Source organism: Dipodomys merriami, unplaced genomic scaffold (assembly GCF_024711535.1).
Source record: "Dipodomys merriami isolate MVZ:Mamm:240054 unplaced genomic scaffold, mDipMer1.0.p SCAF_843, whole genome shotgun sequence".
Lineage (NCBI taxonomy): Eukaryota > Metazoa > Chordata > Mammalia > Rodentia > Heteromyidae > Dipodomys > Dipodomys merriami.
This window is the reverse complement of record NW_027206450.1, coordinates 93100-119790: the sequence shown is the minus strand read 5'-3', so window position 1 is coordinate 119790 and position 26691 is coordinate 93100. Positions and strand designations below refer to the sequence as shown.

At 36.9% G+C, this 26691-nt stretch overlaps 1 pseudogene; it reads left to right on the top strand.

Annotated features, from left to right (window-relative positions):
• Window positions 1-10356, top strand: part of LOC138820163 (Golgi to ER traffic protein 4 homolog pseudogene) — a 29584-nt pseudogene extending 19228 nt beyond the window's left edge.
• The last annotated feature ends 16335 nt before the right edge of the window (window positions 10357-26691 follow it).

Here is a 26691-nt window from a genome sequence, read left to right as displayed (position 1 = left end):
CAACTCTTCCCAACTGAATTCAGAAGCTTAGCATATGCCTCAGCAGAGGGGGGAAAAACAAGGAACTGCACCCGCCTTGGAATCATGCCTCTGACAGCAAAAGATCAGGGGTCCAGCACAAGAGAACCAGAAGCCAAAACCCAACCAGAACCCGACCCATATATCCTAGGCTGGTTATTGGACAACGCAGGCCGCCAGCACCTGATAATAGTCAGGAGGTCAGGCTGGTAAGGTGGCGCAGGATTAGAGTGCTTGTCTTGTGTGCATGAGGTCCTGGATCTGATTCCCAAACGCCATATATGCAGAAAGGGCCAGAAGTCGTGCTGTGGCTCTAATGGTAGGGCACCAGCCTTAAGCTGAAGAGCTGAGGGACAGCGCCCAGGCCCAGAGTTCAAGCCCACAACCGGCCAAAAAAAAATCAGGAGCCCATAGCAGACTCCAGCAAATGGGAGAGTACATCCAGCACATCCGATCTCACCAAGAGCACCTGTTGGAATAAACAGGAACATTCTAGGCTGCTCAACCCTTCTATAGGTGGGAACTGCCATTGTTCTACAGCAGAGAGCTGAGAACAGAACCCTACATCGGTCAGAGTAGAAGCTAGAGGTTGGCCACCAACAGAACTGAGACCAGGCAGGTATAATCTCTCTCTACCAGCACAGAAACAGCAACCAAGCAAAGCAGACATCTATTGACCAAAACAAAATTTCAGATTAGTCTACAATAATCCCTGAAAATAACAGAAAAAAAATTACAAGCCTTATCAACACCCTATATAGCAAGCTACCCCCAAAAGCCAGCAGCTACGCAGGGGAGAGGCCCAGTGGGAGCAAAGCAGGAATGGAAGACAAAGTTACATCCAAGAGATGCAGTAGGTAATGACTCAAGAATTAAAGTGAGAAATAGACCAGAAATTTAAAGAACACAGGGACAAAATATTGAAAGTGATGCAAGGTATCACACAGGAGGTGCATGCAAAAATAGAGGCAGTACACACCTCACTAAAAGGTGAGATTAGTACAAACACAGAGGCAGCACAGACCTCACTAAGAGGTGAGATTAGTACAAAAATAGAGGTAGCACACACCTCATTAAGAGGTGAGATTAGTACTTGGAGAACCAACATTGAATCCAGAAATGAGTCCATGCAAACCACAATGGAAGCTGTAGTTAACAGAGTGAACAAAATGGAATGTAGAGTGTCAGATACAGAAGACAGAATACACCAACTGGACCAAAAAATCTCAGATATGGAAAAAAATCACTTAAATTATGCCAAAGGGAAATCCAAGAGCAAGCAGATAGTTCCAGGAAATTTAACCTTCATATAATTCGAGTGGACAAAAGTGAGGAATATCAAAGCAAGCGAATGCAACACCTATTCAAAAAGATAATCTGTGAAACTTTCCCCCATCTCAAAAAAGAACAAGTTACCTACATAACAGAAGCATATAGAATACCAAAGAAGCAAGATCCCAGGAGAAACACTTCTAGACACATTATAGTAAAAAATGGTAGATCTGAAAAATAAGGAAACAATCTTGCATGCAGCAAAAATGAAGAAGCAGGTATACTACAATGGGAAAAAATTAAATCAATGCAGATCTCTCCACACAGACACTGAATGCAAAAAAGGCCTGGGGAAGTACCATACGAGCCCTGAGAGTCAATAACTGCCAACCCAGACTGATATAACTGGCAAAGCTAGCATTCACAGTGGATGGAGAACTGAAAAACTTTAAAAGTAAAGGAAAAATAAATCAATACATAAACATTAAGCCAGCATTACAAAGAATACAATAGGGGGAACACAACCTGAAGAAAGCAACCAGGAACAGGGACCCACACCAGACAGGCTTTAATAGAATTCTAACTGAGCAAGCACAGAAGGAAAGGAAAGAAGAAAATCTTATAGAAACAGGGCATGACAGGGACCACAATGCATCTCTCTGTATTATCTCTTAATATTAACGGTCTTAATTCACCAATCAAAAGAAAAAGAACTCCAGATTGGATCAGAAAACATGACCCATCCATTTTAGCCTTCAGGAGACCCACTTCTCATCCAAACATACAAACTCGGAGTGAAGGGTTGGAAAAGGATCTACCAATCAGATGCCCCCAGTAAGAAAGCAGGAGTAGCTATCCTGATATCTAACAAAATAAACTTTTCATTAAAATCAATAGAAAAAGACAAAGAAGGACACTACATATTAATACAGGGAACAATCCAGGAGGAGGATATTATCATTATTAACTTATATTCCCCACACATTGGCGCACCAAAATATGTTAAGCAAACTTACAGAATAAAATAGATCCCAATACAATAATACTAGGAGACTTTAACACACCACTCTCACCAAAGGACAGGTCTACCAAAGAGAGGATTGGCAAAGAAGCTACTGAATTGAGTGAAGCCAAAAGCAGAACTAACTGAAATCTACCCAGTATTTCACCCTAAAACAACAATACACATTCTTCTCAGCAGCTCATGGCACTTTCTCCAAAATCATAGTTCATGCAAGGAACTTAAGCAGATACAAGGGGATTGACCGAATCCCGTGTCCTGTCCAAACACAGTGGAATCAAGCTACTTGTCAATAATAAATCAAACTGTAGAAATTATTCAAATACATCAAAATTCAACAGCACACTTCTATGAAAAACCTGGGTAACAGAAGAACTTAAAGAAGAAATTAAAAAGTTCCTACAACTCAATGAAAATGAAGATACATCACAAAGAAACTTGTGGGACACAGCAAAAGCAGTCTTAAGGGGCAAATTTATTACCTTCAGTGCCCACATCAAGAAAATAGACAGACCAAGTAAAAAATCTCATATTGCAATCAAAACAGCTAGAAAAACATGAAAAAATGGTACCCAACGTTACTAGACAAAGCCAATCAAACTAATAGCTGAAAATTAATGAAATAGAGAATAGGAAAATAATAGATAAAATTAATAAAACAAAAATCTGTTTCTTTGAAAAAATAAGTAAAATTGATGGACCGTTGGCAAGATTAATTAAGAAAAGAAGAGAGGAAACCCAAATTAACAAGATCAGGGATGCCATGGGAAAAATCACAAGTAGCCAGGATATCTGAACAATTTTAAAGGAGTCTTTTCAAAAGTTATATTTTCTAAACAAAGAAAACCTGGCAGACATGGATGCATTTTTACAGAAACAGAAGTTCCCCAAACTGAGCAAAGAAGAAGTAAATCAATTAGCCACTATGTCACAATGAGATGCAGGAAGCAATCAGAAGTCTTCCAATAAGGAAAAGCCCAAGAATAGATGGATTCACAACAGAATTCTATAAAACCTATAAAGAGGAAGTAATACCCATATTCCTCAAACTCTTCAGAGAAACAGAGAAGGAGGGAACTATCCCAAACTCATTCTATGACGCCAATATTACACTCATCCCCAAATCAGGCAAAAACTCAACCAAAAAAGAGAATTGGACAAATTTCCTTCAAAGACCCTTAACAAAATTCTAGCTAACAGAATCCAGAAAACACACACAAAATAATCATACACTATGACCAGGTGGGCTTCATCCTAGAGATGCAGGGATGGTTTAACATACATAGGTCAATAAATGTAATCCAACACATCAACAGAGCCAAGTCAAGATTGACGTGCTTATCTCCAAAGACACAGAAAAGGCTTTTGGTAAAATACAACATTCATTTATGTTAAAAGCTGTGGAGAAAATAGGAACAGAAGGAACATTTCTTTTTTTTTTTTTTTTGTCGGTCGTGGGGCTTGAACTTTTGGCCTGGGCGCTGTCCCTCAGCTCTTCAGCTCAAGGCGAGTGCTCTACCACTAAAGCTACAGCGCCACTTCCAGAAGGAACATTTCTTAAAACAATGAAAGCCATACACAACAGACCAATACCCAATATAATAAGTAATAGGGAAAAGCTACTACCAATTCTCCTAAAATCAGGAACAAGGCAAAGATGCCCACTCTCTCCACTCCTCTTCAATATAGTCCTGGCACAATTAGCCAGGACAATAAGGCAAGACAAAGACATTAAAGGGATCCTCATAGGGAAAGAAGAAGTTAAACTATCCCTTTGTGCAGATGAAACGACACTGTATCTTCATAACCCCAAAAACTCAGCCAAACATACAAACAAATTCAGAGTAAAGGGTTGGAAAAGGATCTACAAATCAAATTCCCCCAGTAAGAAAGCAGGGGTAGCTATCCTGATATCTGACAAAATAAACTTTTCATTAAAATCAGTACAGAAAGACAAGGACGGACACTACATATTAATAGAGGGAATAATCCAAGAGGAGGATATTACCATCATCAACTTATATGCCCCAAATATTGGTGCACCCACATAGGTTAAACAAATACTCTCAAACTTACAGAATAAAATAGACTGCAATACGATAATACTAAGAGACTTTAACACACCACTCTTACCAAAGGACAGGTCCACCAACCAGAGGATTGGCAAAGAAGCTACTGAATTAAGTGAGGCCATACTTCAAGCGGAATTAACTGACATCTACCGAGTATTTCACCCTAAAACAACACAGTACACATTCTTCTCAGCAGCTCATGGAACTTTCTCCAAAATAGACCATATCATAGTTCATGCAAGGAACTTAAGCAAATACAAAGGGATCGACATAATCCCTTGTGTCCTATCTGACCACAGTGGAATTAAGCTAGTTCTCAATAACAAAGCATACTGCAGAAATTTCTCTAATACAGGGAAATTGAACAGCACACTTCTTAGCAATGCCTGGGTAACAGAAGAGATCAGAGAAGAAATAAAACATTTCCTACAACTCAATGAAAATGAAAACACCTCGCAAAGAAACTTGTGGGACACAGCAAAAGCAGTCCTGAGGGGCAGATTTATTGCTCTCAGTGCCCACATCAAGAAAATGCAAACAGACCAAGTAAATAATCTCATGTTGCAATTAAAACAGCTAGAAAAACAAGAAAAAACTAGATGGAGCCAGATACCCAAATTAAGAGCAGAGATTAACCAATTAGAAAACCAGAAAATTATAGCCAAATTTAACCAAATAAAAAGCTGGTTCTTTGAAAAAATAAATTAAATTGATGGACCGTTGGCAAGATTAATTTAAAAAAAAAGAGAGAAAACCCTTATTAACAGGATTAGGGATGCTACGGGAAAAATCACCACACGTACCCAAGATATCCAAACAATCCTAACGGACTACTTTCAAAAGTTATACTCTCTAAAGGAAGAAAACCTGGCAGAAATAGATGCATTTTTAGAGAAATACAAGTTGCCCAAATTGAGCAAAGAAGAAGTAAACAATTAAATAAGCCAATATCCTACAACGAGGTACAGGAAGCTATCAAAACTCTTCCAAAAAAAAAAAAGCCCAGGACTAGATGGATTCACAGCAGAATTCTATAAGACCTTTAAAGAAGAGCTATTACCCATACTCCTCAAGCTCTTCAGAGAAACAGAGAAGGAGGGAGCTATCCCAAACTCATTCTACGATGCCAATATCACACTCATCCCCAAACCAGGCAAAGACCCAACCAAAAAGTAGAATGACAGGCCAATTTCCTTGATGAACATAGATGCAAAGATCCTTAATAAGATTCTAGCTAACAGAATCCAGAAACACATAAAAAATACACTATGACCAGGTAGGCTTCATCCCAGAGATGCAGGGATGGTTTAACATACATAAGTCAATAAATGTAATCCAACACATCAACAGAGCCAAGGTCAAGAATCACATGATTATCGCCACAGATGCAGAAAAGGCCTTTGATAAAAATCAACATTCATTCATACTAAAAGCTGTGGAGAAAATAGGAATAAAAGGAACATTTCTTAAAACAATAAAAGCCATTTATATCAGACCAATAGCCAATTATACGTAATGGGGAAAAGCTAAAACCAATTCTCCTAAAATCAGGAACAAGGCAAGGATGCCCCCTGTCTGCACTCCTCTTCAATATAGTCCTGGAACCCTTATCCAGGGCAATAAGGCAAGGAAAAGGTATTAAAGGGATCTGCATAGGAAAAGAAGAAGATAAACTATCCCTTTTTGCAGACGACATGATTTTATACCTTCTCGATCCCAAGTACTCCATCCATTTAGAAATCATAAATCACTTCAGCAAAGTAGCAGGATACAAAATAAACCCACAAAAATCAGTTGCCTTCCTGTACACTGACAATGTACAAGAAGGGAGGGAAATAAAGGGAGCAACCCCATTCACAATAACCTCCCCAAAATTTTTCTCTGCATTGTTATCTAAATATTATCACTATTGGGAAATGTTATCACTGTTTTACTTAGCCTGGTGTTCAGTTAAATGGAAAGGTGTCTTTATTGATTCAGAAAGGAAGGGTGGATATTATGGTAGGCACCTCAGATGTATTGCTATGTATATTAAGGGCTATAGACCCCACCTGTAATGTTTTACTGTTTTGTAAGCAGAATAGATGATGCATTTTGTGTGCAAGTAGAAACTACTTTGAAGCTTAAGAAAAAGAGGAAACATATCTCAGATGCTACATATGCTATTATATTTTTAAAATTTGTATGATAACATCCAAATTACGGCAAATTCACTATGTATTTTTGTACAAAAGGGGTGATTTTCCTGAGCCTTCTCTCATTACATTACAAAACAGCTTCACACACTTAAGTGAGATATAGTTTTGAACCCAGGTTTATTGCTTACTGGAAATTTAAATTTTTTTCCCAGTCTGTGGTTGTTTTTTTCTTTTTTTTCCAGAAATTGTGGTCAAATGCAAACAATTTAAAATTGATCATCTTTTTACACTTTGTATTAGCATTACCTAGTTATATAAGTGGATTTCATTTTGATATATCCACATAGGCATACAATGTACACTGATCATATTTACCCTTTCATCATTCTCCTTCTCTTCTCCCAGGTTTTATTATCTTAATCATTTTAAGATTACAACATAGTAGTAAGTATATTTACAATATTGTACAAGTTCAATGTCCACACTGATATCATCCTCCAATATTAAAATCTATATTCATTAAATAATTTTCCACTCTCCTCTGCTTCAAGATCTCCATCAAGTATGATTTTGCTTCCTGTCTCTATCAATTTGACTGTTCTATGTAACTGATATAAGTAGAATTATGCAATATTTGATCTTGTTATGACTGGCTTATTTCATGTAGTACAGTGTCCCCAAGATTCAGCCATAATATAACATCTGTCACAAAATAATTCTTTTTAAAGTTGAAGTAATATACCACTGTATGTATAAACCACATTTATTTTATGTATTCATTTGTTCATGGCCACTTGGATTGCCTCCATGTTTTAGTATTGTACAAAATGAATATGAGTGCTCAAAGATTTCTTCAAGACCCTGCTTTAGAGTATATGCCCAGAAGTGGAGTCATTGGATCATATGACAATTCTCTTTCCTTCCTTTCATTTTTTTTTCTGTCATGGGCTTGACTCAGGGCCAGGTCACTGTCTCTGAACTTTTCCTCAAGGCTAGTGTTTTACCACTTTAAAACACAGGTCCACTTCCTGTTTTCTACTCAGGCTAGCTTGGAACGATGATCCTTGGATTTCAGCTTCTTGTCCTGACTGGTTAGGATTACAGGCATGAATAATCCTGTTTTGAATTGCTGGAAAAGTTGCCATACTGTTTCCCATAGAAAGGTTCCAATTTTGCCACACTTTTGTCAGTATTGTTACTTTGTTTTTTGTAGTTATCCTAATTCATATGAAATGGTCATATTCTTCATTGTTTTGACTTACACTTTCCTAGTGATTAGTGACGTTAAACACCTTTATGTGCATGTTAACATTTTAATTGTCTTCTCTGGAGAAACATCTGAATTCTTTGCACAGTGTAAAATCAGGTTGTTTGTTATTGTTGGGATGTTGTTCTTTATATATTCTTGATGTGAACCACTCATCAAATATATGCTTGCAATGACTTTATACCATTCTGTGTTGCTTATTTGGACACTGATGATTGCATCCTTTGGTGCATCCTGTTTGCGTTTTCCTACAGTGACTGACTCTTCTCTGATGTCAGTTTCTAGTATGTCTTCTGGTCCTGTAACGATGAACCATCATATTGATTTGCACTCCTCTTTTGTAACAGTGAACTAAAGCTACATAATAATGCTCTGACTGTTTATCGGCTTCCATTTTTGGACCTATTCCCTCAGCTTTTAGTAAAAAGCCTTGGGGCATATCCACAAATTATTAGGTCCTAAAAACAACGTAGAAAGTTGTACCATTAAATATAGTTACTTCTGATGGAAATATGTGACTTCCAATTTCTAAAATAGGGCAAATATGATGAAATTGATACAGATTTTTTAATTGCCAGTCATAGTGCTTGAACTCTGGGCCTGGGTGCTGTCCCTCAGCTCTTCAGCTCAAGGCTAGTGCTCTATCACTTGAGCCACAGCACCACTTCTGGCCTTTTCTGTGTATGTGGTACTGAGGCATTGAACCCAGGGCCTCATGCCTACAAGGCAAGCACTCTACCACTGAGCTGCCTTCCAATGCTTGATAGGAAATGTACTCATTACCTTCCTCATGAAACTCTAACCCCTCTGTACATTATTTTTACAATAAAAATGTATTTTTTAAAAAAATGAAAATTGAGAGCTTCATACTGTAGAAGCACACCAAAACTCTAGGTATATATTTTTCTTCATATGAATATGTAGAATTGTATGAGGCTAGAGATTTAACCTACTTGCAAGTTAATAATGAACTTGTCACATTTTCATGGATGGTACACGATTTATGATACTCTTGGGTAAGGGACAAAAGGTACTTAATTTTTACAGCAATAGTGAAAGCCAGTGATGTGTGTGTGTGTTTGTGTGTATTTAAATATTTGAAATAAATCTCCCAGCCCTCAGTGCTACTGAGTGAGGTAAAGGTAGCCAGGTGAAACCTATACAAAAAATGGGTTCTGAGTTTGAGCAACTGCGATCTATATAATGAGCAATAGGCATGCCTGAACTTTACTCTGGAGGATGACAATAGCTTAGAAATAGGTTGTAAAACTATCCTTGTAAATATACTATAGAATAAAGAGCAACTAATGTTCACTTGAAGATATGCAAATACTTGAGACTGCTGTGGAATTGTTCTTTTTCTTTTGTTTCTTGAAGTTTCCTAGCTACCAAGACCAATACATATTTCTCCTGATAAATACATAACTCTCCTTAAAAGTGAGGCATGACAATCTGTTGAGATTACTTATTCTTTTCCTAGCCCTAAGCCTAAAGATGAAATAAGGACTTAAATCCTATCTAAAGTACAAATTCAACAAACGAAATAGATGGAGTTCATATTTTACACATCTAGAAACTTTTCTCTTAGAGCCATTTTTAATGCAGGAGTGGATGAAATTAAGGAAAAAATAGGTCCACAAATACATTTCATTAAGATATTCTATATATTTTAACCGTAATAAAGGATTACACTTCTGTTTTTTAGTGTATGAATATTTACCTAGTATGTACAGAAAACCAAAGTTTATTCCAGAGCCTATCATGGAATAGAATGTAGCAAATTTTCTATATATTGCTTGTATATTTATAGAATCCACCTCTCTGATTTCTCTCCTATTTTGATAAACAGAGCATCTGTTGTACATGTTGAAATACATTTTTATAACTACAGGATTCTACACACTTTGATGTCTACTAAATATAGAAAAGATTCATGCACAACCCTTACCTTCAAGGAGCAGCTCTCAGTATCCCAAGTAGCTTGTGTTTATCTCCCACCCCTTTCCTCCCGCTGTCAATCTAGGTGAGTGGTAACTGCTATAAGACAGAAAAACTTAGATAATTCACAGACATGCAGTTAGTATCCAATGGAACCTTCTTCACTTGGATTGTGTGTGTGTGTGTGTGTGTGTGTGTGTGTGTGTGTGTGTGTGTGTGTGTGTGTGTGTGTGTTGGTTGGGAGTGGAGTTTGAACTCTGGTCTTGGGCGCTGTCCCTGCACTATTCACCTCAAGGCAAGCACTCTACCGCTTGAGCCACAGTGCCGCTTTTGGTTTTCTAGTGGTTTATTGGAGATAAGAGCTCACAGATTTTCCTGCCTGAGCTGGCTTTGAATCATGATCCTCAGATCTTAGCCTCCTGATTAACTGGTGTTACAGGCATTAGCCACTAGCGCCCTGCTTGGATTATATTTTATCACTATGTTTTTGAGAATTTCAGCTTCCTAATTTGGAAACTGAGCTGTCCAGTTCCCAGTGAGTAGATGAATCTCATTACATAAAATTTCATTTAAGGCTTCGAGGGGAAGATGGCAGAGGAGAAGCTGGAGGCTAAACAGGCTCTCGCATAAGAAAGCAGTTTCAGAGCTCCAGTGAACAGTACTAAGCCAGAGAATCACACCAAGTGTGCCATCACACAGAGAGTTAGGCCAGAGAGAGAAAATACAGGCAAGGAGACAGCCCTGAGCACTTGTCAGCAGCCGCCGCCACAGCAGCAGTGGTGGCAGAAGCGACTGCAGCCACCATACCTGAATCACAAAGAGACCAGGACGAAGCAGCCAGACGAGGTGGATGAGCGGATTCTACACAACACCAGCAAGAACATACAAGGAGCACACATCTTCATCCTGCAGTTCACAGACCAGAGACTACCCAGGAACCAAGACTCAGCGTGCATAGCAGCCTAACGTCCTCACTCCTTCTCAGGGAGCAGAGGAGGGAAGGCCACCCCTCGCCCCCCAGTACCGGAGATCTCCATCTTGGATACCGACAAAGCTTGGTGGAGCTGCTAGCACCAACTCAGGCCTTGGAATAAATCTAGAGACATCTAGCAGGTCAAAAGAGCCTAACCTGACCTGCCAGACTCAGCTCCACACAGGGAAAAGTCACCCAGCTCAGGCGCCAGCCCTAGGAGTGGCTTTCTTCACTGGGTAATCAGAGCCAGAGGCTGCCCCTCCCTTTAGCAGCCTTGACAATCAACTGAAATTCAGTAAACAGAAACCCTGATAATGGCTCCAGGCTGGGCTCTGTGAGTTTCTCACAAACCAGCCCCCGGGAAAAGCTACTGTTTGCTGAAAGGCCTCAACTCTACCCAGAACCTAGCCTCATCACAGCACCTACAAACCCAAGGAAAACGCCATCTCCCTCTTTTGTGATACTCAAAGCAGACCTCCCTCCCATTGAACTAACCTGCGAGGAGGGTTGCAGAGCATTTTTCTGCCTGTTCAAAGAAACTGACTTAAGTAACCAACCAAGCCACAGGAACACAAGCAGACCAGAGACTCCAACAAGGGGCTGGTTACGGACACAAGGGAGATACAGGATTTTTCCCGCTCTTCCCAAAAAAGTCAAAGAATTTTTTGTTCTATATTTTATAAAAAAAATTTTGTTTCTAAAAATTTTTTAATCTTTAATTTTTACCTTTTTTGAAAAAAAATGTTTTATAGTAATTTTTTGTCCTCTTAGAATTTTATTTTAGGGTTATAAGTGAGTGTGAGTTTTTCTCTCTTTTTTGTGTTTGTTTTTGTTTTTGTTTAGCTCTATTGAACTTCTGATCTTTTTTCTTTCTTTCTTACCCTTTTCATCTGTTCTTCTCTTTCGTTCTTTATGTGACTTAATTGCTGTTCTGCACATCCTCAGATAAACCCGTAGTCAATTATTAGACGTTATCCCCCATTGTGTACACACTTAATCCACAAATTTATTACACAATTCAAAACCTCTTAGACTTAAATTCCTTAATAGCAGTACTACCTCTTTATACCTATATAATATTTTAAGTATTTTTGTTTTTAAGTTTTTCACATCTCCTCTATATCCCTCCCTTTCTCTCATTAAATTGATTTTCTTCTCTGAATAGTTTGTTTACGAATATCTATAATATTTTTAATTTTTACTTTTCTATTTTTTCTGGTCTCTTTTTTCCCCTTTCTATTTCTTTTTTTTCTATCTCTCTACTTTCATCCTATCCAACCTATTTCCTGCTTTGAGATTAGGACTTAGTTAACACTCACTGTGCCATCCCACATCACTCTTCCTATTTTTTACCCACAACTCTTCCTAAACCTAATAATTTGTGGTCTTCCAAATTCTTCTTTGTGGTTCATAGCCCATTAATATATAGTTGTTTGATGTTGAATAGATGTATCTGTTGAACTAGATTGTATCTGCAGACTATTGACTGTGCAAATATAGACTTTGGTTGATGCTTGCCTTAAGATAGTGTTCTAGCACAAAACTGGTGTTAATTTCATCCCAAATCGGCAGAGTTAGCAGGAAAAACACAAGAAAAATTGCAAGTCCCGGTATCTCAAATCCCACTCATGATAATCAGGGGACAGAACAGATAACAGATAATGAATAATCCAGAAGAGAGTTCCCAAATAGCTCTACGAACACTGCTGGCAAACATGATAAATGAAAAGATTGAAAACATTCCAAGAATTTTGTATGAGCAGGATAGGGAGAGAGTGGAGGCAATCCAAAAGTTTATACAGGAATATCATAAGCGTGAGGAAGGTACTCAAAAACTGATACAGGATTTGCATGAGCAGCTTGAGAATACTCAAAGGGAAAGGCAGGAATGGCGTGAGCAGGCAGAGAACACTCAAAGAGAACTACAGGAATCGCATGAACCGGAGGAAGCTAATCAAAGAGTAATACAGGAATTGAGAGAGCAGGATGAGAATACAGAAAGATCACTAAAGGCATTCAGGGAATCCATTAACAAAGAGCTGAAGGAAGTCAGGGAGCCCACAAAGGGAATGCTGAATAGAAAATAAGAGAAGGAATGGGAGTCCAAGGAAACCATAACCAATCAACTAAGTGATTTGAGTATAAACACTGAGCACCAAATTAAGGAAGTAAAGAACTTCATACAAGATCTAAAACAAAGCTTCAACAAAGAATTTGAAGCCATCAAGCTGACCAACTAGAAGGAAAAAAAATAAAAAACAAAGTAGAAAGTCTCGACAGGAGGTCAGACCATGCAGAAGATCGAATCTCGGGGAGAGAAGAGAGCCTAAACATTATAGAGAAAGAACATACAACCATCCAAGAGAAATCCAAAAAATATGAGAGATCTATCCAACACTTGGAAGACACCATCAGAAGGCCTAATCTAAGAGTAATGGTTGTAGAGGAGCACCTAGAAACAGAAGTTAATGGTGAAGGAAATTTGTTTAACAGGATCCTAGCAGAGAACTTCCCAAACATGCAAAAAGATAGGCCTATTCACATACAAGAAGCTTTTAGAACTCCAAATAGGCCAGACCAGAATAGGACATCCCACTGTCAAATTATAATCCACATAGGATCAATTCAGACCAAGGAAAAGATCCTTAAAGCTGTCAAGGAGAAAACATTAATGACATATAAAGGGAAACCAATTAGAATCACCTCAGATATCTCAGCAGTGACAATCAAAGCAAGAAGAGCCTGGAATGATGTATGCCATGCACTAAAAACAAATCACTATCAATCAAGAATACTCTACCGAGCTAAACTCTCCTTCATTACTGAAAGCCAAATAAAAACCTTCCATAGCAAAGAAAAATTGAAACAATAGATCTCCACCAAACCAACCCTGCAAAAGATTCTTAAAGATGTCTTACACATAGAAAACCAACAAGACCACAATAGAGGCCAAGAAACTGCACCCAAACTGAGAATCCAAGAACCATAGGAAGAACCCAGTTTTCGCAGCCACCAAGAAGGTGGAACTCCCAAATAACACTCAGTCCTATCTCTTATCATTAACGGACTTAACTCTCCAATTAAGGGACATAGACTGTCTAGTTGGATTAAAAAACAAGATCCTTATATATGCTGCCTTCAGGAATCACATCTTGCCCGTAAAAACAAAAACATTTTCAATGTTAAAAGTTGGAACAAAATCTACCAAGCAAATGGCCCCCATAAACAGGCGGGAGTTGCAATCCTAATATCAGAAAAAATAGACTTCAAATTAAAATTTGTGAGAAGAGATAAAGAAGGTCGCTACATACTAATTAAGGTTTCTCTCCTTTAGGACGATATTACAATTCTAAATATCTATTCGCCAAACAACGGAGCTCACAAATTTATCCAAGAAACACTACTTTCCCTCAAATCCCACATAGATCCAAAGACATTAATTGTTGGGGATTTTTACATACCATTCTCCCCACTAGATAGATCACCTCCGCAAAAACTCAACAGAGAAACCGCAGATCTAAACAACTGCATAGATCAACTAGATTTAACAGACATCTACCAAATATTTTACCCAACAGCATCAGAATACACATGGAACATTTTCTAAAATAGACCACATTTTAGGCCACAAAGCAAAATTGTCCAAATTGAGACACATTGAAATTATACCTTGCATTCTGTCAGACCACAAGGGAATAAAATTAGAACTCAACACCAAAAGCCACCAAAGAAAGTCCGGTAACACATGGAGGCTGAACAACACACTGCTGAATCACGAGTGGGTCATGGAAGAGATCAGAAAAGAAATTCAAGTGTTCATGCTATTCAAAAAACTGAGCACAAAAATTACTAGATCCTCTGGGACATAGGAAAGGCAGTAATCAGAGGCAAGTTTATAGCTCTGAGTTCCTACCTCAACAAATTGAAGAGATCTGAAACCAACAATTTAATGAGACATCTGAACTTCCTTGAAAAAGAGCAGCAAGATAAACCCCATTCCAGTAGACGGAAAGAAAAAATTAACATTAAATCAGAATTAAATGAATTAGAATCCAAAACAAACTATAGAAAAAAATCAACAAAACAAAGAGTTGGTTCTTCAAAAAAATTAACAAAATTGACAGACCCTTAGCAAATCTTATCAGAAAAAGAAGAGAACACACCTAAATAAAAAAAACTCAGAAATGAGAATGGAAACCACGGAAACCACCAATATTCAGAAAATTTTAAGGGAATACTTCTCAAACTTTATGTTAATAAGTTTGAGAACTTGGCAGAAATGGCCCTTTTCCTAGCAAATATTGACATGCCAAAACTAAACCAAGATGAGTTAAACCATCTTAACAGGCCCATATCAAGCATTGAAATAGAAACAGCAATAAGAGACCTCCCAGCTAAGAAAAGTCAAGGACCAGACGATTTTACAGCGGAATTCTGCAAGGCCTTTATTGCAGAGCTCACACGAATACTCCTCCAACTCTTCAATGAAATTGAAAGAGAAAGTTCACTACCAAACACAGTCTATGAATTCATCATAACCCTCATCCCAAAACCAGGCAGGGACTCATCAAAGAAAGAGAACTATAGACCCATTTCTTTGATGAACATTGATGCAAAAATTCTCAACCAAATTATGGCCAATCGACTTCAACAATTCATTCAAAAAATCATACACCATGATCAACAGGGTTCTTTTCAGGGATGCAAAGCTTGTTCAATATGTGCAAATCAATTTTTATTATTCATCACATCAACAGGAACAAAGATAAGAACCACATGGTTTTCTCAATAGATGCAGAAAAACCATTCGACTAGATCCAACACCCCTTTATAATGAAGTTTCTGGAAAAATTAGGAATCCATAGAACATTCCTCAATACAATAAAGGATGTATATTACAAACTTACAGCCAGCATTATACTTACTGGTGAAAAACTAAAGCCATTTCCTCATAACTCAGGAACAAGACAAGGATGTTCACTCTCTCCACTTCTCTTCCACCTAGTGTTAGAATGCATAGCTACAGCAATAAGACAAGATGCAGACATAAAGGGGATCCAAAGAGAGAAAGAAGAAAAAAACTCTCTCTTCGCAGATGATATGATCCTGTATTTAAAGAAACCCATAGACCCCATTCCCAAATTACTCAAGCTGATTCAAAATCAAAACAGAACCTAGAAAATGGGAAAAACTCCTATGCTCCTGGATTGGAAAGATTAATATCATAAAAATGGTAATACTTCCCAAGGCTCTCTACAAATTCACTGCGATACCTATCAAAATTCCAACCACATTCTTCAAGGAAATAGAAGAGGCAATCCAAAATTTCATATGGAACAATAAAAGACTCTGAATAGCAAAAACGCTCCTCAACGGAAAGAACACAGCTGGAGGAACATCAATACCAAATTTCAAACTCTACTATAAAGCCATAGTAGTCAAAAGAGCTTGGTAATGGCACAAGAAGAGACCTCAGGACCAATGGAATAGAATTGAAAACTCAGTAGTGAACCTACAGAGCTATAACCATCTAATCTTTGATAAGAGAGCTAAAAAAAATAGAAAGGAAGAAAGACAGCCTCTTCAGTAAATGGTGCTGGCAAAATTGGTTAACTACTTGTAGAAAACTAAAGCTAGACCCTTGTATATCACCCTGCACCACAATCACCCCAAATGAATCAAAGACCTCGGAGTCAAAGCAGACACAACGAAAACATTTCAGGATGGAATAGGAGAAAACCTACGTCTCCTTCGCGCAGGCCAAAATTTTCTTAATAGAGGCCTGGAAACACAACAAATCAAAGAAAGTTTGGACAATTGGGATATTGGTATTTCATGAAATTGCAGAGCTTCTGCATGGCAAAGGACATAGCTAGCAAGATCAATAGAAAGCCCACGGATTGGGAGAAGATCTTCACTAGCCATACAACAGACAAGGGTCTCATATCTAAAATACACTTGGAACTCAAAAAATTAAATTCCCCAACAACAAATCCTCAAAGAAACAACTGCCCAGTAAATAAGGGGGCTAATTACTTAAAGAGAAACTTCTCTGAAGAAGAAAGAAGGATGACCAATAGACACATGAAGAAATGTTCAACCTCCCTAGCCATAAAAGAAATGCAAATCAAAACAACATTGAGATACAACCTCACCCCAGTTAGAATGGCATAAATCAAGAAGTCTAATAAGAACAGTTGCTGGAGGGGATTGGACAGAAGGGAACCTTATTTCATTGTTGGTGGGAGTGTAAACTTGTTCAACCACTTTTGAAAGTAGTATGGAGGTTCCTCAAAAGACTTCACATAGATCTCCACTGTGACCGAGCAGTCCCCCTTTTGGGCATTTACCTAAATGTTTACAAACAAGACCACACTAAAGCTACCAGCACAACTATGTTTATTGCAGCATTATTTACCATAGCTAAGATCTGGAACCAACCCTGATGCCCCTCAGTAGATGAATAGATCAAGTAAATGTGGTATATATATACACAATGGAATTCTATGTCTCCATCAGAAAGAATGACATTAATCCATTTGTTAGGAAATGTAAAAACTTGGAAAAAATTATATTAAGTGAAGTAAGCCAAGCCCAAACAAACATAGGTCCCATGATTTCCCTTATTTGCATTATTTATTATATGTATGAGTCAAGCAGAAAAGTTCAGATAATGTGATGTTAGGAAAATTAACCCTAAAATATGTATTTTAAATGTTTTTGTCTTTCATGCATTTGTTTCTAACGCATTTGTTTCTTTGTTGCTTTGTATGTCCCTCCCCTACAGGATAAACCCTGCTTTCACTGTATTTGATGTCGGTATAATTTGTGGAGGGGAAGGGGAAAAATAAGTCGTTTAAATAAGGATACAGGTGGACCTGTTGCAACAATGAGAAGTACAAGTTGTCATGTCGAATACGAACTTTACAACTTGTGGGGGTGTGATGGGGTGGGTGGAGGAAAGATGGGAAGGGATGGGAAGGGTAAACAAAGGAGGAGGGTACAATGCTTGATAAGAAATGTACTCACTATCTTGCCCAAGTAATTGTAACCCCTCTGTGCAGTATTTTCACAATAAAAAAAATAAAATTAAAAAAATTTTCATTTAACTGAAATTGGAAGAATTAATTTCTCAGACACTATTCATATTTGAGATGGAGTAGCCATATATAGTCAGTGGCTACTCTGTTAGAGAATGTATATATAGAATAATTCCATTATCACAGATGTTTCTGTTAGAATTGGTTTAGAGCTTGTTTCTGCTTGTTATGGGATGGTCCATGTTCATAAACTACTTATGCTCCATCGTTTCTACTCAGACTGAAGATCAGACTAGAAAGGCTAGATACCCATTAACTTAATGTATAGATATAAATTGTTCTACATAGGCACATTTATTTGTGAGGAGGAAAAGGATCAAACAGTCAACAGCAGCAGAGTCAACTGTCTCAACTTTAGGAATGAATAGGTGAAAATTTTAGCAATTCTTTGCAGCTTTTCTTTTGTGATTGAAATTGGCTGTGGTATTCTCAATGGTGATTTTGTTGGAAAGTTTAAATGTGTAATTATCACATTAGCTCACAGAAGAATTAGGGTTTGTGCTTTGTAAATATCATTTGGTAGTTACATGTGACATTTCTAATTTTCCTGGCATCCATACACCACAAATATCTTTATAAGATTTCTGAGGTGTTTCTTTCGTTAATTTTGATTTTTCTTACAAGAGGCATTTAAAAAATTAGTGGAAAAATTAAGACGTTCTTGTGTTTTATAATCCCATTAGTACTCAGTAAGCTTAATAAAGAATGAGATTCCAAGAACTATGTGTAGAAATTTTATCTCCAATAACCTGTTTCCTTTCATTAATTATTGGAGCAAAGAGAACTGGCTCCCCAGAATCTCCCCTTCAGAATTGAAGAATGAATTGGGAATAAGGCAAGGAAAGAGAGCCACAGTAATTTGCACTGAAGTTACTGTGCTGTCACAATGAACACATATTCTCATGCAATCTTTTTGAATCCCACAGTTAGCATTTTTGTGTTTTTATTAGTATGGTAAGGATGACTGACTTTCCCAGACTGAGAGTTGGAAATGTGTGGGACACATTCCTTTATCTATGGAATCTTCCACAAAATTGTGTAACATTCATTTTGGCTTTCGGTGCCTTTTCCATCCTTGTCACAGGTATGTATTTCTACAAATGGAGAAGTTGATTCATCAATCGCCTTTAAATGATCAAATTATGTGGATTGGGGGATTGTGTGATTTGCTGTAGAAGCACGGTATTATGGGTAGGATCCTTTGGTCCACGTTGGCATTTCTTTGTCGAATTCTTTTTTTTAATTAAAAAATGTATTGTGAAAATACCGTACAGAGGGGTTACAATTACATGGGCAAGATAATGAGTATATTTCTTATCAAGCAAGGTTGCCTCCTCCTTTGTTTCCCCTTCCCATCCCTTCCCATTCCGGGCCCCCTCCCCCACCCCTTGCCGAGGTTGTAAAGTTCATTTTTCGACATAACAGCTTGTACATCTCATTGTTGCAATGGGTCCACCTGTATCCTTATTTAAACGATTTGTTTTTTCCCTTCCCCCCCATAAATTATAACAACATCAAATACAGTGAAAGCAGGGGTTATACCATGGGGGAGGGACATACAAAGCAACAAATAAATCATCTTATAAATACGTTAGAAACAATCACATTGGGGTCCTTACTTATGGACTCATGTGTAAATAATTCTCTCCATATTCCAGTATAATCCAGTAGAGTAGGGCAATGCATTAGAACTTTAAAACATGCCAATAATTCTTTTAAAATATACTTTTAAATAGAATAACATAAGTAAAAGCTTTTGGTTGTCTTTTTTTTAGTTTTTTTCATTTTAATTTTATTGTCAAGGTGATGTAGAGAGGGGTCACAGTTACATAAGTAAGGTAATGATTACATTTCTTGTCTAACTTTTTGCCCCCTCCTTTATTTTTCTTCCCTTTTTCCTCCCTTTCTCAATGCCCCCCAAGTTGTAAAGATCATTTCCAACATATTGTCACTTTTGATTTTCTTTAAGTAAATGTTTATGTTGTTCCCATTTTGGACTTCTACAAGGTGAATATTGGAACACTACGGTTAGACCTTCTGCCATGCATATATGCATATACATATTTTCATATAACTTTGGGGTGATATATTTGTTTGATTATTCATTTGTTTGTTGCCAAAAGTGGAACTTGAATTCAGTGCCTGCGTATTATTCTCGGCTTTACTTTTTCCCCCCAAGGTTAGCCACAGCTCCACTATTGGCATTTTGATGGTTAAATTGATTTTCCTATGGGGGCTGGCTGTGAACCATGATCCTCAAATCTCACCCCTATGAGTAGGTAGGATTACAGGTGTGAGTCTACATCGCATTATATCATGCATATATTTCCTATCTAATAACATCCTAAGAAATTGCACTGTTCTAAGAACATCACTTATAATGATTACATGGGAGTCCAGTGCTTATAAATACCATAGTTTATTGAACTGTCTCTACCCTGAAAATCTTTGTTGTCTCCAAAATATTAAATGCATCATTAAAGGTCTTTTGAATTTTTCATTCTAGTATTTATTTTTTATAAACAGATAAGTCTCTGCTAGTTGTTAGAAAAAAACAAATAGAAACTTTCTTCTTACATAATAATCCATCTTAACTTGCCTCATCTAAAAAAAATAAGTTACCCCTCTCTGTGAAGTTGTTCTTTTCCCAGCATGTAGTTCCAGTTTTGTACAATTTTACACACCTTACCCACTGTAATGCCTTTTTCTAAAATCCTTCTTGCTATCATCCAGTTTTTTAAAAAACATTTTCCAAATTATTTCATTAATAGGAAGGCATAATTAAATATTAGCAACTTAATGTCATCATTTCCCTGGGTATTTACATTTTAGCCTGGAACTTGATTCTAACAAGATTATACTTTAATGGAAGAATCAGAGCATCAATCAGGAGGCTGAGATTTCCATTATGAACAATTTTTTTCATGCATTGCTTGTTTTTGTTTTAAGATTTGAAGGCTAAAGATTACCAGCTCATATGACCCTGGTTCCATCTTGTATATACATTTTTCTAATTTGGGGAGGGGCAGGGAAATAACAAAATGCTGAGACAAGGATTCAGTTTGATCCATTGTAACAATGGCATGTACAAGACACTATGTTGAAAACGAACTTCACATCTTCGAAAGTAGGGGGAAAGAGGAGTTGGGAAATAGAGAAGGAAGGGAATTTAGGGGGGAAACAAAAGAGGGGGTAACAATGCTCAATAGGAAATGTACTCATTACCTTACTCATGTAATCGTAACAACTCTATACAGTATCTTTACAAAAAATTTTTGAAAAGATTACCAGCTCATACTTCCACAATTAACTGGCTATACACCTTAAATACTTCATATGGCACAAAATAGGAAACCAAAAAAAAGCAACTTTCAATATAGATTGTCCATTGTTGTAAAACTGAGATGCCAAATGCAGTGCCCAGTGCACAGGAACCCAGAGTACAGTCATTAACATCTAGAATGCTGAGTTGTCTTCTTTGGCTGGAAATTTCTTAATTTTATTATAGACATTATGCAGCAATGTCCTGAAACAATATTCATGGAGAATAAACAGTTCTACAAAATCAGGAAAATTTTACCAAGTCAAAAAGAGGAAAACATGACAAGAAAATTTCTATTCCTGGTTATATAAAATATAGGATTGAACAATCGTCTACCAATGGTCTGAAGAAGAGAACAATTATTTAAGTGAGTTGTTATTATAAATGTAATAATAGAGTGCTATGCATGGTAAAATAGAACCTGATGATGATCCATGAACTCTGTCTGGGGAGGTCAGGAAATTCTTTCTTGCACAGTGTCTTGATACATGGGAAGGGAGTAAAAAAGATGAAACGCTTATGAAGTTTAGTAGTCTCCAAATACTATGACCAAGTAATACAAAGTATCAGGAACAGGGTAGCAGTGAATCAAATTGGAGCGATTGAAATGGCCATGTAACTTAGTTTTGTTGCAATTGCTTAATATGCACAAGGCCGTGCGTTCAATCCCAAGCCCTAAAAAGGAAGGAAGGAAGAGACAAAGAAAGATATGTGAGGTGGGCCTAGCACCATCATAGAAGTTTTATTTTCTAGCCCAGGATTTCATACTGTTAAATACACATTATTACTGCATGGGGATTTAAAAGTACAGTTGCCCAATTCTTATCTATTTGTGTTTGAGTGGGTAGAGATGTATCAACTTCAGCTGATATGACTTGGGGGCAACCAGGATAGAGATATCACGGTAGTGCATATGAGTTTAGAACATGGAAAAAAAGTTCGTGAGCCTTTTATTTCTGCAGAAAAACAAATGCATATGGTATATCAGCCTAAGTATGGATACAATTTCGTCTGCATTTAACTGTACAAATATATCAATTTTGCAAATTTGGGTAAATTACCTACCTCTCTTTAAGCCTTGGTTTCCTATTTTGGACATGGGAGCCAATGAGACTATAATGACAGAGTGTTTATAAAGTGTTTTCTGGCTATGCATTTTAAAATGTATTATAACTGCCTTTAGTTGACTTGTTTATATAGTGTAAATTTGTACCAGGTGCTGAAGAGCAAAGCAGACGAGGATCAAGTGTCCTGTCTTAGGTATCTTGGGCACTTGATTTCATTCCTTATATTCCAAAATTTGTGAAGTCAGAGTTGGACAAGAAGGCAGTTTTAAAACATTTTCCCTAAGGAGCCTTAACATTTTTCAGTATCACAGGGACTCTGGAAATTTGGTAGAGAAACCACAACAGTCCTTTTCAGCTGGCTTACTGTTCATCCTTTTGACTTATGATGACACATTACCAGACACTGAATTGGTTATAAACACTAAATTTATTTTTACATTCTGGAGCCTGGAGGTCCAAGATTGCAATGCCAGCATAGTCAGTATTTTTTTTTCTGAGTGATGCACTGTATTAAAGATCAGGAGTGAAATCTCTTTGGTTTTGTTTATTTAAATCCCATTCATGAAGGCTTGCCTCCATGACTTAATTAACATCCACATACACACAAAAGCCCACTTCTGTAACATTACATTTGAGATAGGATTTCAACATGTGAAACTGGATGAAGGGTGTAAATAAATGTAAATAAATACATTCGTTCCCCCCCCATAAGATTGTGGATCTAAGAACAGGAAGATCCAGACATTGAATAATCATAAAGCTGACCTCTGGGCCACTCTATGATTTTGGAGTATTATATTGATCTGGCTTATTCAATTCTATGCCTTCACTACAAGATTATTTGGAGAATACATAAGATAATTACACTAAGTGAGTAGTTATTTAGAGAATTATCTCATATTATTGACTTTTCATTTTTTGGTAGGTACTTGGGTTTGAATTCAGAGCCTTGCATTTGCCAGGCAGGCACCTTACCCCTTGAATCATACCACATCCAGCAATTTTTGCTTTGGTTATTTTTGAGGTAGAGTCTTGCATTTGTTTATTCCTAGGCTACCTGGATAGTAAACTTCCTAGTTGGATGTCCAATACAGGTAGGATAACACCCACACATTGGCACACCCCGCTTTTATTGACTGAGATGGAGGTCTCGTATGTTTTCCAGCTTAACCCTGAACTCCCACTATCCACATGTCCATTTTCAAAGAAGCTAGGATTATAGGTATAAACCATCTCATTTTATTTATGTTTATGAAAAGTCTGAAAGCTATTAGAAAATCCCCTAGAGTTTACTAACCATACCCACATTCTAAGTGATATACTCATGTTTATTCTGTTACAAACTGTGTTTTTCATAGTTTTATATAGAGATGTGGCACATCAAGAATAAAAATATTACTATTTCCAATTCAAGTAGCTATGACTAATATCTATGTGTGGATTTATGTTTTCTGGAAAAAAAATCCTGAGTACATAGGCCAAAAATTCGATATTCCTAACAAGCAAAAATTTGCTTCCAGTATGATCAGCAGTTTGCAAATGGGGATTCCATGCCTGTAGAGGAGACATGTCACAGGGGAATTCCCTGCTGTGACGCTAAAATAATTCTGTCCTGTTCAAAATATCAGAATGGTAAAAATTTGTCAAAATTATTACATGGGAACTTTCTTGACCTGATAAAGAGTACTGAATTAGAATGAAAGAATTCCTAGTTGCTCAGGCAAAGTTGTCATCAATTTCTGTTCAATCACATAGCAGGCATTTTTGCTAATGAAACAAAATATAAAGATCTTGACAAATTGCTTTATTCATAATATATAAAGGACTCTTAAACCCATGAATAAGACAATAATAACCCCATTAAGAAGATAGAGAGAGAAGACAAATAAGTACACCAAAAACCCATATATTATAAGACTGTTGTAGAAATTCTTCTCAAATGTGTTCAGATAATGCTTTCTGGAATGAAAGGAATGTGAATAATTTCACTATCTTGATTCTTCAAAGAATAATTTTAAGAAAACCTGCATAAAGAACTTCAGAGTTCATGGAATTCTTGTTTCATATTCTGTGCATAACACTTTACAAAAGGCATATTCTTTAATTTTATAAAGCACCAATATTTTTAGCTTTTTACCAAAAACAACACATGACAACTCTAAGAAACAGTTCCATGTTACCCAGCCAGCAGAAGAGTTTCAGATATTAGTATAGTCACGAGGTTTGCAAATAATGAATTGAATTTAAGCCATGTATTCTGGTTTCTGTTCATGGATTCTGGTTTCTGCTCATTCTCAATTGTAATTTACACATCAGCCTTCAGAAATACACCACCTTTCTTCTTGCCTCCATTTCTGTATTCTGAAAATGAAGATAATATTCTCCCAACCTTAGATGATGAGGTATGAAACACCACCAGATGACAGAGGACACATATTTGCATTGTTGGGATTTATCCAACAATTGTTGAATAGCTTCTCTAAAAATCTATGTAACAATTGTCTTATAGCTTTTATAAAAATCTCAACAATAATTTTACTGGCTAAACACCTTGTTTAAAGGTGTTAAAATACCAACCAAATTTAACCTATTTTTAAAAATTAATATAAAATGAACTCAATCCTCCTGTTCTTTTAGGAAGTAAATCCTCTTAATGAGCTCCTCACCTTCTGACACATAGCTATTAAGTGCATTTTCATGAAACCATTACCTCTCATTTTCATCTCATTGAATTCAATTTTACAGAGTTGTTCTGTCTTACAAAACTGGTTGCAAAGACTTTCCCTTGATTTCCACAAATAATGGTAGTCATTTGTGTAAGTGACTTCTCAAAATTTTACGGCAATTGAAGAAGGAAATTATAGCAGAAAATTGTACAGAAAATATCTTGAAAATTGTAACAAGAACCTTTTTCCTTTTCCTTGTCTTTTGTTCTCAGTAGAAGGTATGGAATTCAGGGCCTCAAACTTGCTGGATAATTGCTCTTGATCCATACCCCTAGCACTTTGTTTAGCTTTAGTTTGCTTTTCAGATAGTCTCATATTAACTGCCTCAAACAGTGGTCCTCCAACTTCTGCCTCTCTTATCAACATATGGCACCAGTTTGCTTTAGAGATTTGAGTTTCAGTATTATATTTTTACCATACCAACAGCAAACATCCAGTGTCTATCTCATAATTAATTAGAATTATAGGCATGTACCAGTATATCAAGCTGAAGTTTTCTAAAAAGAAATCATCAGTAGTTCTGCTAACAGGGAATTATTCACTAACTTTTCTTTAGTCTCCAATTCTCTGCTTCTGTAACTTCTTTGTCATTTTTCTCCTCATTGAAGCCTGCAAATTTGTGATAACTTCAGTTTTGTTAAAGCTTTCAAAATATTCCTGTTTAGTCTATATTCATCATGTCTCATGTTCCACATCACAGTGATTTTCCTTACCAAAAATATTTGTCTCAGCCAGGAGAGGTGACCAATGCCTACAATCCTAGGTACTCAGGAAGCTGAGATGTAAAGATTTTGGTTGGAAGCCAGCCAAATATTTTCTATCTAAAAGGAAACTTGGTGCCACCTAGTAATATTATTTCATATTTGACATAATAACATCTTGCAAATTTAAAGATATTCATTTGATAACCTTAAAAGAAACAAGAAATTAAACATGAATTTCTCTCAGGAAACCCAAGCCAACACCTTAAGCAATCTACTTATAAAAAATAAAAGTTATTCTGGCTGCCTGAGGCTCATGCCCATAATACTAGCTACTCAAGAAACTGAGATCTGAGGATTGTGGTTCAGAACCAGACCAGGGATACAAATCTGAGAGATCTTTTTCTACAACTAACCAGCAGAAACCTAGTACTGGATGCATGTCTTAAGTGGTAGAGCACCAGTTGTGAGCAACGCAAAATGGTCAAGCAAGAATGAAAGCCCTTAAGTTCAAACACCAGTATTGCACACAAATAGATAAATATATAAAATATAAAATTAAGCTAGCCGCCCATGGCTCACACCTGTAATCCTAGGATAAAATATGAGGAAAGTCCTTGAGATTCTTATCTCCAATTACCCACCAGAAAACCAAAAGTGGCACTGTGGCTTATGTGGTAGAACATTCGCCTTGAGCTGAAGAGCTCATGGACAGCTCCCAGACCTAGAGTTCAAGCCCCATGACTGACCCAATATATATATACATATATAAATAAAATTCATGAGAAAATTTGAAATATATCCACAATGGAGTTTTCAACTATACATAGCAATAAAATATGTCATTGATGGCAAAATGGATAGAACTAGATACCATTATATTAAGCAAAAGTAAATATGCTGAGAAAGTAAAATATTATATGTTTTTGCTTGTATGCAGTATCTAGCTGTAAAAATGAAAGACAGAAATATAAAACAGAAGAGAACCTGTTTGAGGGGCGGTACCAGTGGAAGGGGAGAAGATAAAACAAGAGGGCATGGAGGGGGAGGGTGCAGTATTATCTTCTACATATTCT